Source organism: Cupressus sempervirens, chromosome 10 (genome assembly GCF_028749045.1).
Source record: "Cupressus sempervirens isolate cs-2001-9-10 chromosome 10, ASM2874904v1, whole genome shotgun sequence".
NCBI lineage: Eukaryota > Viridiplantae > Streptophyta > Pinopsida > Cupressales > Cupressaceae > Cupressus > Cupressus sempervirens.
In genome coordinates this window covers 592,624,884-592,639,282 of record NC_143127.1, presented here as the reverse complement: position 1 = coordinate 592,639,282, position 14,399 = coordinate 592,624,884, and positions in this window count along the sequence as shown.

The window sequence follows — 14,399 nt, the reverse complement described above, 5'->3', positions numbered from 1 at the left end:
TTTGACACAATGCCCTAAATCACATTGTATCAAAGAGGCGCAAAATGTAGACGCTCAAAAATGGTTTGCATCTACTATTTCATCATTCTTCATACTAATTTTTACCATTTTCACATTCTACTAACTTCAATCTTTTGACCAAATTGATCATACTTTATCGTTTGTATCCTCTTTCACATTAATTTCATGTCATTTCAAAATCATTTCATATCAACTCAAAAAAATTTCATATCAACTCAAAATCACTCCAAATCAACTTGGAATCACTCATAATCAGTCCTAATCAACCTAAAACATATCAATCAAACATCTCAAATCAATCATCATTTATCCATTCTTCAGTATTGTTGTGGCTTTCAGTGCCTTGGAAACCTATCAGTCTATCAATCTTATCAATCTAACCTTAGTACTATTGCGGCTCTCAGTGCTAGGTCAAATTATCATTCATGCCATCCAATCTTTGACATTGTTGAGGCTTTCAATGTCAAATCATGGCATCATCAACCATTTTAATAATATTGACAATATCCGTCGATGTTATTATGATCTACCTTATCAATCAATTTCAATCCTGTAGCATTTACAATGTTGGTTAAATGTTACGTATCAATCAATTCATGTCATGTGTCCTTGGCATGTTATTAGTTTCAATCAATCAATCAATCTGACCATGGCTTTGGTCTACTTGTCATCATCTTATTTGATCTATATTATCACCATATTTTTTTCAAAGGATACTGTCGCATTTGTTTAATCAATTTGGCCAGTCATCTACTAATTTTCTCTATAGGATTAAATAACCCATAATTTAATCCTATTATTCTTTCTAATTATTCTTCCTAATTATCATTCTCAATTAATTGATTTTATTAATTAATTGATTCATTATCCATAAACCATGGAAATTATTAATTTCCCAAGTTCCATTTTCCATCCTTAATTCCATTTTCTACTAATTCTTATTTTGTGGAATAAAAGGATTTTTAATTTGAATATTCCATAAAATATTGCATCATAGTGACACTTGGATATGACACCTCGTGGATTCTCCTTTGACACTTGGATAATATATGTCATAATCAAATATTCTTATTCTCTTACGCATGTCCCTATTTGGCTCATTTGTCATAGATTCTTGACTTTAAGTGGACTTGAGGTGTCTTATGATGCGTCATAGATTCTCTTCCACATTTAGCCAAGTTTGACTTTCATGCATCATAGAATCCTAAATTTGGCATATTTTGTCATATGCATCATGGATTCTCAAAGGAATCTCTTGCCACATCACATATCTAAGGGTGAGAAATCCAATGCTCTCATCCTTCATGCCCATTATAAAATGAGCATTCTTCCTCTCATTTCTGGTCCTTAGGTCCTAATTATTGAGTCTTTGAGTCTGTAGTTTTATTTGCATTTTCATACCATTTCTCTCAAGCTAAAATCACACTTCTAGTATTCTCATGGCATTATCCCTATTGTAGACTTTTCTTCAATATTGTGTGCACTATAGGCAAGTTGGAGCTACAATCATTTAGAGAAGAAGGAAGGACATGGGAACTAAAAATGAAAGATGGGGTTTCTATTGCTTTCTTTATTAGTTTGGCTTTCATGGTAGACTAGTGGGTGCTAATGTATGTTGATTAAGTTTTGTGATTTCTCATAGTATGTTATGCATTTAACCCATTTTCTAGTTACTACACTAAGACTAAAGATCCTCAACCTTTATGTCAAGAAAGATCAAGACCAAGAACCCTTTCATCTCCTTCAAGAGGTCATTCTTCCATATCCTATGTCTAATCCACCTCCTAATTACAATGAAGACACCACTTCCACTATTTCCCTTAAGCTTATTGAAATTCATGAGAAACTCACTATGCCTATGCTATATAAATAAACTTGTCAAGATCAAAGTCTCCCTTCTTGTTCTACTTCTCCACATCTACTTTAAAACTATGCTCAAGCGTCAAATGCTCCTACTAAAAAAATTTCTCCTATCAAAGCTACTCGTGAGTCTATTGATGGTCGTCGCCATGTTGCTCACTCTAAAGATTTTGATATCCCTATCCACTATTCGTTCACTTTTCCTAAGTCTATCCTTGGTCCTTATCCATCTAAGATAAATTATTCAAACCTTCCATCCATATTGAGACCTTATTCTCCTACATTATTTACTCCTAACTCATCTCCCATCTCTCCTATCATACCTCAAAATCAACAAAGACACTCATCCTTGAAGAATCTTCATTCATCTATCCATATGAACTAGTCATACCAACCTTTTTCATCCATAAATCCCAAGTCTTTTGGAAGTAATTTTGATGATCAACTTAAGAATAAAAACATGAATCCATTTACAAATGAATATCACTATGTTTTATCTAATTAACATGTGAATGCAAGGAAAGAAAAAACATTCAAGAGACCACAAATGATTACTATTCAAAAAGTGATATCAAAGCAATTAAGGTTCCTAAACCCATTATTGAGGAAATGTGTTCTAAATTATCCAAAGGAAGATCTAAAGATATATGGATTCCCTAGTCTCTTTTGAAAGACTTGAATATTTAAAACAAATCAAAGTTGACATTCAAGGTTCCAAAGGCTTTCACTTCATTTCTTCCAAACATCTTCTTAAAACTATTTTGAAGCCTTCCACTCCATCTTCCTCCAACATTAATCTATTGCTTCATACATCTCAACCTCAAACTATTTTCTCCATGATTCCTCCATTATTCCAACACCCTTCAAGGTGTGTGTCAATGTTAATCTTGCCCAATATTTCACCTACTCTCATGAAATCCTCTAAAGCTTACACTTACTTGCTATCCATACTCATCCAATTCTTTCAAGGCATGAAGTCTTATCCTCCATATACTTATCTTAGTACCATCTTTTTTCCATCACCCTATCAGCATCTTTGAGCATACTTATCTATGGTATTAGCTTATCATGACTTATCCTTCCTATAGGAGCATTATCTTAATTGAAAAAATCTTGACCGATTTCTTTAAAAATTTAATAAATAAGAATGTGCTCTAGTGAAAACCACTTCTTGTGGCATCTTGGTAGCAAAAGTAAAGGGAAATGAATATGTCCTATGGTGAAAACAACTTCTTATGGCACCTTGGATAAGTACCATGATGAAAAATTGGTAAATAGGTGTCATGTGTAATGCTTTCATCATCCATCTATTCCCTCTTCTTTCTTTGATCTTAAAAATGTTCAAGTATCCTTACATATTGACTATCTTATCCATGAGATTCTCTATTGTGCTTGCTCATTCATTCATAGCCTTCATATCTAGCTTCATTCTTATTGCTCTATCCCATTGCTATCCCATTGCTATCCTATCTATTTGACCCCTTGGTCTTGATTAGAATAAAGAAAACCATGGTTCTCATAGGTCTCTAGGCATGCCTACTCTTTTGGATTACATGGTTTCATGCTATCTTGCATCTTGGCTTCCATGTCTTATCACATGTGCTACCTTTCTTATTGGCTTCAAATTCTTTTCCTTCATACTATCTTTCTCATTAGTTTTATTGCTTATCCAAAACCCTCTTTATATGCCTATCTTTCCCTAGCTTAGTTACTCTTGAGTAGTCAGTCCTTGAGGATCACTTTCACTTGCTTCATTTTTTTCATTCTTATGCATCTTATCCACTAGATTTTTTCTCAATGTGCTACACCTTGCTAGACACTAGACCAAAATGATATAATCTTGCCTAAGAACTAGTAATTTTTATATCATTTGAAAAATTCCAAAATAAATCATATATGATGTTGAAAAAAATCCTAAAAATTAGAAAATATCCTGAAAAAATGTGCATCTTAGTGAAAACCTAGCAATAGGCACTTTGACGTATCGCCAAAAAAATCAAAAAAATACAAAAATGCAAAAAAAAATTGAAAAATTTTCTTAAAAAATCTGCCAAGTGGTGAAAACCTAGAAAAAAGGGTGCTACTTGAGACCCTTGCACCTATGTCTATTAGTCTCATTCATTTCACTCTGCAACACATTTCCTAGCTTAAATTGTCCCTTGTTCTCATCTCGAGGGCACAAGTGCTTAGCCTAGTGAGGTCAACTTATGCATTAGGGTTTCTTTGGCAACTCACAAAATAGTGTTTTTCAACACTACTCCCTTTTGATATTAAGTGTTTCTCAACACTTTTCAAATAGTCCACCTATAGTCTCGGATGTTGCGATATTTCTCATTATCATAATCAAGTCTTGAAGAAATGGCCAAGTGAATTACACACACACACTTGTACATTTAAATTGTTCAACTATGATGAACTTTATCTTTCTTTGTGTGTTTTCTATGAAAATTTCTTTGCTATGTGTTCCCTCCCTAATAGTCTTTCGAGGATGTCATGGACTAGAAGACTAGGGACATGGGGAATGTTTACTTGCTTTCTTCTTGTGGGTATACTTTTTTAGTCTAAAAGTGTTTAGAGAATTTATGCTTGTCCTAATTGACATTTTAACCTACAATGTATCATCCTTGACTATTTTTTGCAAGACTGCACTTGAGGGTTATCCTGGCACTTATGCCTTGATACAGGTGTAGTCTTGCTATACTGAACTTAGGGGATCTAACTGCATAATCATCTTGACCTATGTATCTTTGATGCATAGGTTGGATTCCCACTTTTTTATCTGATATAGATCATATAGATATCCTCATAGTTTATGCCAATGATGATTGTATGATCTTCTAATGTCTCTGATAAGGCTTGATGATAAAAACTAGGACCTATTTATGTAACCCTTACAATTGCACCTTTACATACTAGCTTGCATTCTAGGATTCATTCTAACTTAGCTTTGCATTTTGCATGTCGAGAGAGCTCTCTTCTTTATCTTTCATGGACATGTCAGCTAACTACATTCATCCTTCCCTTGCCTCTTATTGATCTTATCTTGTCTCTTCTTTCCTATTTCTCACTTCTTTTCTATCTTAGCATGTCATCTATGCTTTTGACATATGTTTTCTAATCTCAATATCCTAGATCCATTTTCAAGATCGAATTCCAAATTTGGGTTCATCTTGCTAGTCAAAATGTCTTCCCTCTTCTATATAGTAGGCTGACCTATTGAGGCTTCATCTTTGGATCTTGTTGGCACAATCATCATTTTTTCATTTCTTCTCTCTTCTACTCTTCACTTTCATTTCTATTTCATCTAATTTCATCTTTCTTCTTTCTTTGGCCTAATTCTTATGCTTTATCTTTCTTGGTCAAACATAGTCAAATGGGGGCATATCTCTTTGGTCTTAATCTCTTATTTATCATCATGAACTTTTCTTTACTTTGATTTGATAAAATCTAGATTATTTTTATAGCTCCTCTATCTCATTTTGGTTTCAATCCTGAGGGGCCAAGAATATTCTATCATTGTTGCAAATTTTTTTATGCTACAACTATATATTTTCTCTTGATATATTTGTTTACTTTTCTTGAAATATTAGTGCTCTACTTGGGTGTTGATATTGTCTCTTCTCTCTCCAAATGTTCGGTATTTCTGAGCTAAATAAATTGTGCATTCAAGATCTATTATTTATTTCTACATTCCATTCTTCAAAATCAAATCTCTCTATCTATTGTTGCCTACTTAGCTTATGCATTCTTTGACATCATGTGTTCCCAGATCGATCACACATTAGTCAAAGAGGAGAAAATGTAATCACCCAAAAATGGTCATCTAGACTATGAGTCCCCTTTCTAGCATTTTTTTCATAATTTTTCTAATGCTTATCCTTGATCAAATCTCCAAAAATCAATTTTATTTGCTTTCACCCAAAAATGGTCATTTAGACTATGAGCCACCTTTCTAGCATTTTTTCATAATTTGTCTAATGCTTATCCTTGATCAAATCTCCAAAAATCAATGTATATGATTTTAACTTATAGTTTGACAACTTTATCCTAAGTTCATATTTAATTAAAATAACATGTCCCCCATTTAATTAAATAAAATTCCCCACTCATCTCTTATACACACATAAAGCATTATTCCTATTTTAAATATAAAATAAAATGCATTTTTGCCTACACATGAATACATAATTTTCTATGTGAGAGGAATCTTCTATTTTCAAATTAACTTTAATTTTCCTCCATGCATTTCAAACCCTCTCAAAACTCAACCATTAATTATGATTGGTTGAGATGCTTGTGCACATGGATCACTCAAGATGCATTCTCCTCCCTTGATTGTGCCTCTTTTTCCTCTTAATCTCTACTATCCATTTTTCTTTAAAAAAAAAGGGCTCTCTCCTCATTCAAAGATCTTATTATCTCATGTTATTATTATACTACAAGTTTTCTTGGTGATTTTGGAGACTTGGAACATTCTTGCATTATTGCATTTTAGCTTAGCTCTCATTCTACTTACATTATGGTATACTTTTTAGCTTAGTTTCCATTATGATTTAGCTTAGTTCTCTTTGTTATCTTGCATTTCACTTAAAATAGCTTGCATTTGCATCGCATTTTATTCTAAATTCTTGAATATCGGCACTCTTTCCTATAATCTTTGAATCTCTCTTTCTATGGTGTACCTTGCAAGGGTTGCATAGCTTGGTTCATTTGAGAGCCACCATCTCATAGCCTTTTCATGTCATAAATAGAGAGCTATAAGATTCCTCTTGAGATGCCCTTTTTCATGGGTATTCTCAAGAATAATGGTTTATACAAGTGTGATACTTTTTCTACACACAGTAGGGATACAAATAAATAAACCACAAATTTCTTTTAAAAATCCTATCATGTCCAAACTTGACTTGGATTTCAAGAAATCAAAGAAAGAAAGAAAATATCTAGCTAAAGAGCTTGAGAGGGTCAAAAATGAGGCTCGAGCTACAAAAACAAGGAAGATACACTTTATCAAATCCACTTCTACCCTAGCATCTTGGCCAAACCAACCTTCACAATCCATGTCATATGTTCCAATTTGTAGGCCTATAGTAAGTGGTCAAAGTTTTTCTTAGTCAGCACCTACTTCTTCTTCCATAGTGACTAGCCAAATACCTACTGCTCAACAAGACCAAATCTCTTTGCAAACTCAAGGAGTAGGGCCAAGCACTTCTAATACTATATTTTTACAAAGAAGACCTATTTACATGGAGAAATTTAAGCATATGCCTTTTGTAGGCATACTTGGTTCTCCTCATCCCAATCCAAACGATTTAAGAGATAATGTCATTAAGTTTTCAGGCAACAATGCTATAACTAGTGAAGAGCATCTTAGAAAATTCATTGATATGTTGAATGACTATGAGGTAGAACATGAGGATGTGGTGATGGAGTTGATTGTACATTCTCTTGTTGAAGATATAAGAGATTGGTTTAGAGGTTACCTAATGATAGTATAGGCTCATGGAATGATTTGGAGATGCTAGTAAATTTAGCTCTAATTTTGACAAGAAAAGGTTGAAATTGCAACCAGAGTTGGTTGAATAGATGACTAAACCTATCGTCAATCCTTTTTACTCAATTTTTCATCATAATAATTATGCATCAAAATTTTGACTCAAAAAAGGTCAACTTACCAATGCAACTTTCGTCAATTTCCTCAATCTAGCCTGAATTCTTATTTCCTCATTTGTGTCCATTATTGGTTGAAATTTTGACATACACCCCCTGACTTTTTGATGGTGAAGCCAAATTCGACGATAAAAATGACCAACTGTCGTCAAAATTGTGACCAAGCTCCCTTTCAACTATTGTCAAAATTGCGACCAAGACCCCTTAATTTATTTCATACAAAAAAATGGGAAGGAGGAAGACATGTGCATAATATCCTGAGTCTCCACTAAGAAATTGTGCTTTAGAATCAAATTTTGTGTAGTTTAAAAGGCTCCTATGAGAGCAAAGCCTTTGCAATAATTGGCACAGCCCATCTAAATTTTGGTTCTTGAGACACAGTTGCTTGTGAAGACTACAGTGAAAAATAAAATTAGGAAAGAATTATTTATCAGATATGAAAGCCAATAACACTAACTAATCTCTATTTTTCAAACAGATAAACGTGAAAAAAAACTTCTAGTCCCAATCACATTATCATAAGAGTGCATATATAACTATAACCCCTTATTTGGTTGCTTGTTGATCAATTCCTTTGCAAGAGCATCCAGGACATAATATTAAAATGCAATCAATCACTGAGCCTATCTCTAGAAATTGAACTGTACTATAGACATAAAAATTGCCTTAAAATTAACACCTCACTAGTTGTAGTTCATTTGCATCCATAATGGTTTCACAAAAGTTGAAAGCTTACCATTTGTCAAGAACACAAAAGGCACTCGTAGTTCAGCTACATCAATAAAAGTAAAGTTATTTGAATGTTCAAAAAATGTGAAACTTCCACTTAATAGCTAGAAAAGCCATAATTCCTCAGTATACATCATCTTTGATGGAATGTTCATAATTTTGGAATATTCAAATAGGAATAATACTTCTAAGGGGGGGGGGGGGGGGGGGGGGGGGGGGGGGGTGAACCAGAAGTACTGTACTTTGAGTCTTTGACCATTAAAACTTTTAACTAAAAGTAGATTGCATGCATATAAACATATCAAACAATTATGAGAAACACATATGCATCGCCACATAACACTTGAGATTTTGGTAACCCAGAAACCCTCCAGGAATAAAAAGGTAAAACTAGGATGGGGATGATACCCACAAAAATTACTACAACAATAATGTTTAACCACTTTTGATGGTCTGCCCTGTTAAAGGCTACAACACACTTTCAAATGTGACCTTGTTAGAGGATTTATAAACACTTTACAAGAAGTGTTACCCTGTTAAAGGATTTAATCACCTATTTAAAGGATCTTCAAAATAGCTGCTAAGCTAACCTATCACCATAGGGTTTTCTTTCTAATACAATTGCTGGAGAGTATTAGTTATAATAAACCTGATAGCTTGCAATCCTTCAATTGCTCAATACAGGCACTTGATCTGCTTTCTCTGATCTTGATCCTCTATGATCTGATACTCTTCACTCTGAAAATTAGTTTTCCTTACACACCCTCATCCATCCAGACATATATAATAAAATTTAGTCTTCCTTATAAAGACATTTGAAGACTTAGGGTTAGGTATGGATCTACGATCCATATTGAATCTTTGTTTCCCGCTCATTCCTTGCACATTTACTATTGGTTGCATGCCTTCTCCATTTTTCTTATTGGCTGCATGTAGATCGCATAGGAAAGACAAAAGATTTGTTCTTATCTTTTTAATCCTTAAAAATTTGTCATATGTCGGCCATGAAAATGGTTTACATCTGTATTTGTAAAGTTACAAACTCATATGTGCATTCTATGTTGCTTAGCACTTACTGATTCCAGATGCTCAACACACGTAACAAATTAGCTTACTCAGCTCCTGTTGTATTTCTGTATTGCTCGGCATCGTCTGTGACTCGACACTCAAATACCACTCGGCACTTGTATCATGCTCAGCACCTAAAGTCATTCGGCACTTGAACTTCACTTAGCACCTGATCTTCACTCAGCATTTGAAGGCTTTCCTGACTCAACTCATGTTGTGGCTCGGCATACATGGTGTACTTTGCTCCAATGTATAAAGTGGTTAAGTGTGTTGGCACTCAAGTGTCAAAAACCATTTTGAGGTTAACAATCTCCCCCTTTGACATGAGTGACAAAAACACTTAACTAACCTTCTGAGTACATTTACTAATCTACTTGGTGTACATACAAAGGTTTTAAAACCTTAATCAAAATTTTGTAATTTACAATATATATACCTCAAAATTATTGTAACTCCCCCTGAATTGATTGTGTCATTATCTGTGCTATCTTGGTAACCAAAATTTGATGTTTTATATCATGCTCTACCTTTTAATCTTATCTTCCCATATCATGCTCCTCCTTTTTATCTTATCTCCCCATATCATGCTCCACCTTTTTATCTTATCTCCCTCTTATCTTGTCTCCCCCTTTTTGACACTTATGTCAGAGGGTTTCAAGGGTTAAGACCATATTTTGCCAAAAATGTGTTGTTTACCTCCATAATCATCCTAAGAGCTACATCCCAATTATGCAAAGCAATTTCCAATGATTTATGCTGGAGGGTAGTCTCTGTAGCAAGTTGAATAAGTCCTTCTAAAGTAGAAAGATTAGGGTCTTTCTTGAGAATAGTTTCAACATAGACTTGTTCTTTATGGAGGATTTCTAAATGTGGGGTAATGGAGGATTGGAACTGTAATAGTTTTGCCTTGATGGTGGCCTCTTCTGCTATTGATACAGCTATTTCTTTTTGAGTGTGAAGCATTTGAGCAAAGTGCTTCTCACTTTGAGCTAGATCTTTGGTAGCTGCATGCTAGAAATATTCAAATTTCTCTCTAGGCTCATTATCTTTTGGTTGGTCTCTTGTGTGAAATATGAAAAGTCACACAACTTTTTGTACAATGAGAATATATTCTCAAGTACCTTTTTCACTTTTTCTATGACCTTTACCAATTCAATCTGAGAAAGTGCTATTTCACTAGATATTTTCTCATTAACTTTTCCTTGAAATTTTCTTTCAGACCATTCCATGAGTTTTGCATTTGTCTCCAGGTCTACATTTGTCACCTATTCAACAATATATGATAATTTTTCCATGATATGCTTGGACTCATCTGGTGACTGAATATTGAAGGCATCCATAAATATGTCTTTAATTTCATGTAAAGTTTGTTTTTGTTGATGCTCCTTCCTGAGTATCTCTTGGCTCTTTCTTCTTTTTAATGCTTCCTGCACCTCATTAATTTGATCAATGTTTTTTTTTTTTGAGTCATAACTTGGTATGACTATCTCCTCATCTACTTCAGGGTCTCCATAGTGAAGTACCCTTGCAACTTTTGTAGAGCTTAATCCTGGCGCTGATATTTGTAATGGCTTTTGTGAAGAAGTCCTCGAGGTAGGAAAATTTATCAATGTTTGTATTGCCTCCTGCTCTTTAGGGGTTTCTTCTATTTTCTTCTCCTACTATCTACCTTGATCAATTATTGTAATTGTAGGAAGTGCACCTTGAGTTTGTGTTGTAGGATCAGATGTAATAATCTGTCCTGTTTGTTCTATTTCTTTATCTACTACTACACTCGACTTCTGAACAGTGGTGTCAACTATGCCTATTGAAACAACTGTTGGCATTTGAAGTTGACCACTAGTAGCTATAGAGATGATGGAAGGTGGTTCTTGTGGATTCACCTTATCTCTAATTGTGTTTTCTACTAGTTTTTGTAATTCATCCATACTGACCAATACTGGATCTGCACATAATCTTGATTGTTGCGTAGATTGGTCAAGGATTCTTTTGAGATCCTCTACAGTTAATGGATTGATGTTCTGAGCAAAAGTGTTAGGAACATCATGTACAGTTATAGTTTCTACAGGTGTGATGGGTATATGAGGAGGGCTAGAAGGTGGCAATTGTGTTTCTTGCACACTATGATCTTGTTGCTACTCTTCCTCAGCTATTGTCATTTCATTTTTCTTTTGTGTCTCCTCCTATGTTTATTTGTTCTCTTCTTCTTGTTTCTTTTCTTCTTCCTTCTTTTCTTCTCTACCTTGCTCTACTCCTGTCTTCTCTTCTCTCCTTTTTCTTCTCTCTTCTAGTGGAGCAGTAGCTTCTTCCTTGTATTCTTCTTCAAGAAAGTATTCAATCTTTTTGTACAAGTTCTTCCATGATTTTGTTGTTCTTTGTACAATATCTTCCATTTTGTTTTGGAGAATGAAGAATGCCCTGTATTTAGGTGTAAACCTGGCATTGTGCCTTTTGACTGCTTTCTCTATTTTCTCCTTAGTCAAATCAGGCAGTATGCTTTCTAGGATTGGTTCTCTCGACTCCTTCTCCATTCTTAAACAGAAATGCCATCTGTCTTCTACAATTTTAGACAGTTCATTTGGCAATTGTCCATCTAGTTCAAGAGGAGTATACTTGAACTGTGCCATCATTTCATAAACTGATTCTTCTATTCTATTATGTTCTTCTTTAGTGAATTTATTGAAATCAACTTTATTTATGTTTCTTAAATCTCCATTTCCAATCTTTTTACATAATGTATCAACTAAAAAATGGCTTACTTTTTCAGATTGATCTTCTTCATCAGTATCAGGTTGAGCTACATATTTTCATCTTTTCCTTGGCTCTTCCTGTGTCTTCTTGATTGGTTTCTTCTTTGTAGCTTCCTCTTTAGCTTTTTGAGTAGAGGCCCTTGTTGCAGCTCTGGTTGTTGGCTTTTGGGGTGATGGCGTGGTAGTTTTCTTTGGTTTGGGCTAAGTTGGAGGCTGATCTTTTGCCTTTCTCTTATTTTGCTCAGCCTGGATTGGTGCTTCCTTGGCTTCTTCTTCCTCAGCACCTTCCTCCTTGTCTTCACCTAGGCCTTGAGTTAATTCCATTGGACCTTGCTCTTGTTCATTCTCATCATCATTATTTTCATCATCATCTTCTTCAGCTTCAGCCTCTACCCCTTCATCAAATCTCTTCTTAATTTTCTTCATCAATTTATCTTTCTTTTTCAATGTGGAGCCAATTTTTAATTCCATATTTATCTTTGACCTTACCACATCATAAGTCCCAAAGTGTGGGGCACTTTTATCTGTCTCTTCTGCCAATAATGCATTTATTTCTATGGATGTTTCATCAATGTTAACCTCATAACCAAATGGCCTTAGCCATCTCAACCTTGGAATTGCTGCTTGAATATAGGTGAAGTCAATATCAACTAAGAAGCATATATCATTAATATGTTTTTCTACTAAGGAAATTGGTATTCTTTGTTGGGTGATGCGATGCACTCCCCTACCCATAGGTGGTTAATTATGTGGTGTTCCATGTTCACTAACAGTCATGGCTTTTGGTGCAATGGAAAATGGGTCCAACAATTGGTATCAGAGCCTAGTTTTGGCTTGGTCATGGGTTCAAATCTCCCCGGTGCCATCCCGACCCGCGTAAGCACCTGGTATGCGCGTCGAGGGGGAGATTGTTGGGTGATGCAATGTGCTCCCCTACCCATAGGTGGTTAATTATGTGGTGTTCCATGTTCACTAACAGTCATGGCTTTTGGTGCAACGGCAAATGGGCCCTACATTCTCACTATTTGCTTCATTGAAATCCTCAAAATAGCTTGTGATCAGGGTATCAAAATTGTCTCCCATTTGTTCTATATATTCATTTATTTGGGATATGATAGTCCTATCACTTCTCCATGTAAATTTTCCAAAAGAAGGAAATTCATTCTGAACATAAAATAATATACAAACCAAAATTGCTCCAAATTTACATTGAGCACCCTTTGTCCTTCTTATGGCTATTAAGTTTTCATTTATCTACTGTAGTTGTAGTTTAACAAGATCATAAGTATGATCCTTTTTCACCAATTTTTAACCTACATCTACTACTATACATGGCACACTATTGAGTCTACTAGATTGGTAGAATTTGTGGGCAATAACTCTAACAGCAAACTCAACTAGAGGATCTTGAATGGTATGAATAGTCATTCCTCTTTTGTTCCACTAAGCACCTATGTTCTTTTCTATAACCTCCTTGGATTCACTTCTCAAGGTCTTGTGTTGATCTAGGGTAGGATATCTAGTTACCCTATGAATGATTCTTTTTGTGACTTTGACAGGGACATCTTCCAACCATAGACTACCATCATGAATTCTGCTCAATACAAGTCTGATCCACTCTGTCTTGAACACGGTGGGAAAACTCAAAACTTGTGTTAAACCCTTCCTTTCAACAATTTTGTATTCATCTTTTAACACTCCATCGACACACAGCTTCGCAAAGGCTTCTCTTATTTCCATGTCTCCTAGTGCTCCTATCTTGCAATTGTAGCATCTTCTTACGTCCTGGACCATAACAATGTTTGGGGGTATGCAAGAAAGGGCTTGAACTAGGTTGTTTTTGTATGCAACTTCAGGAATAGGGCCAAAATCGAGCTGCCAAACCTCATTTGATACTAGCTGTACTTCAAATGATTCTTTTTCCTGGGTTTTCTTAGAACTCGAAGCCATTTATGCAAACTAGGGTTTCCTTTATAGAAATATGAAACTACGTAGCTTGACACAAATGAAAAGACCTCAAGATCAATGAAAAAACATTGTAGGAGGTTGCAATCTACTTGAAATGTTGGATTCTCTGCTATGAAGTTGCTCTGCGCTCTTTATCTCCTTTGCTTCTTGATTGCGATGAGGAAAAATGATTGAAATTGCAATAATATACCCTATTTCCATCGCATTAAATGATCAACTGCAAACTTGGCTTATGAAGGATTTTAACATCACTTGGCTTGCACTACATTTCTATTTTACTTGGCTTCCATAGGAGTTACTCAACTCGACATTAGTCATCAACTTGGTCGCTATTAG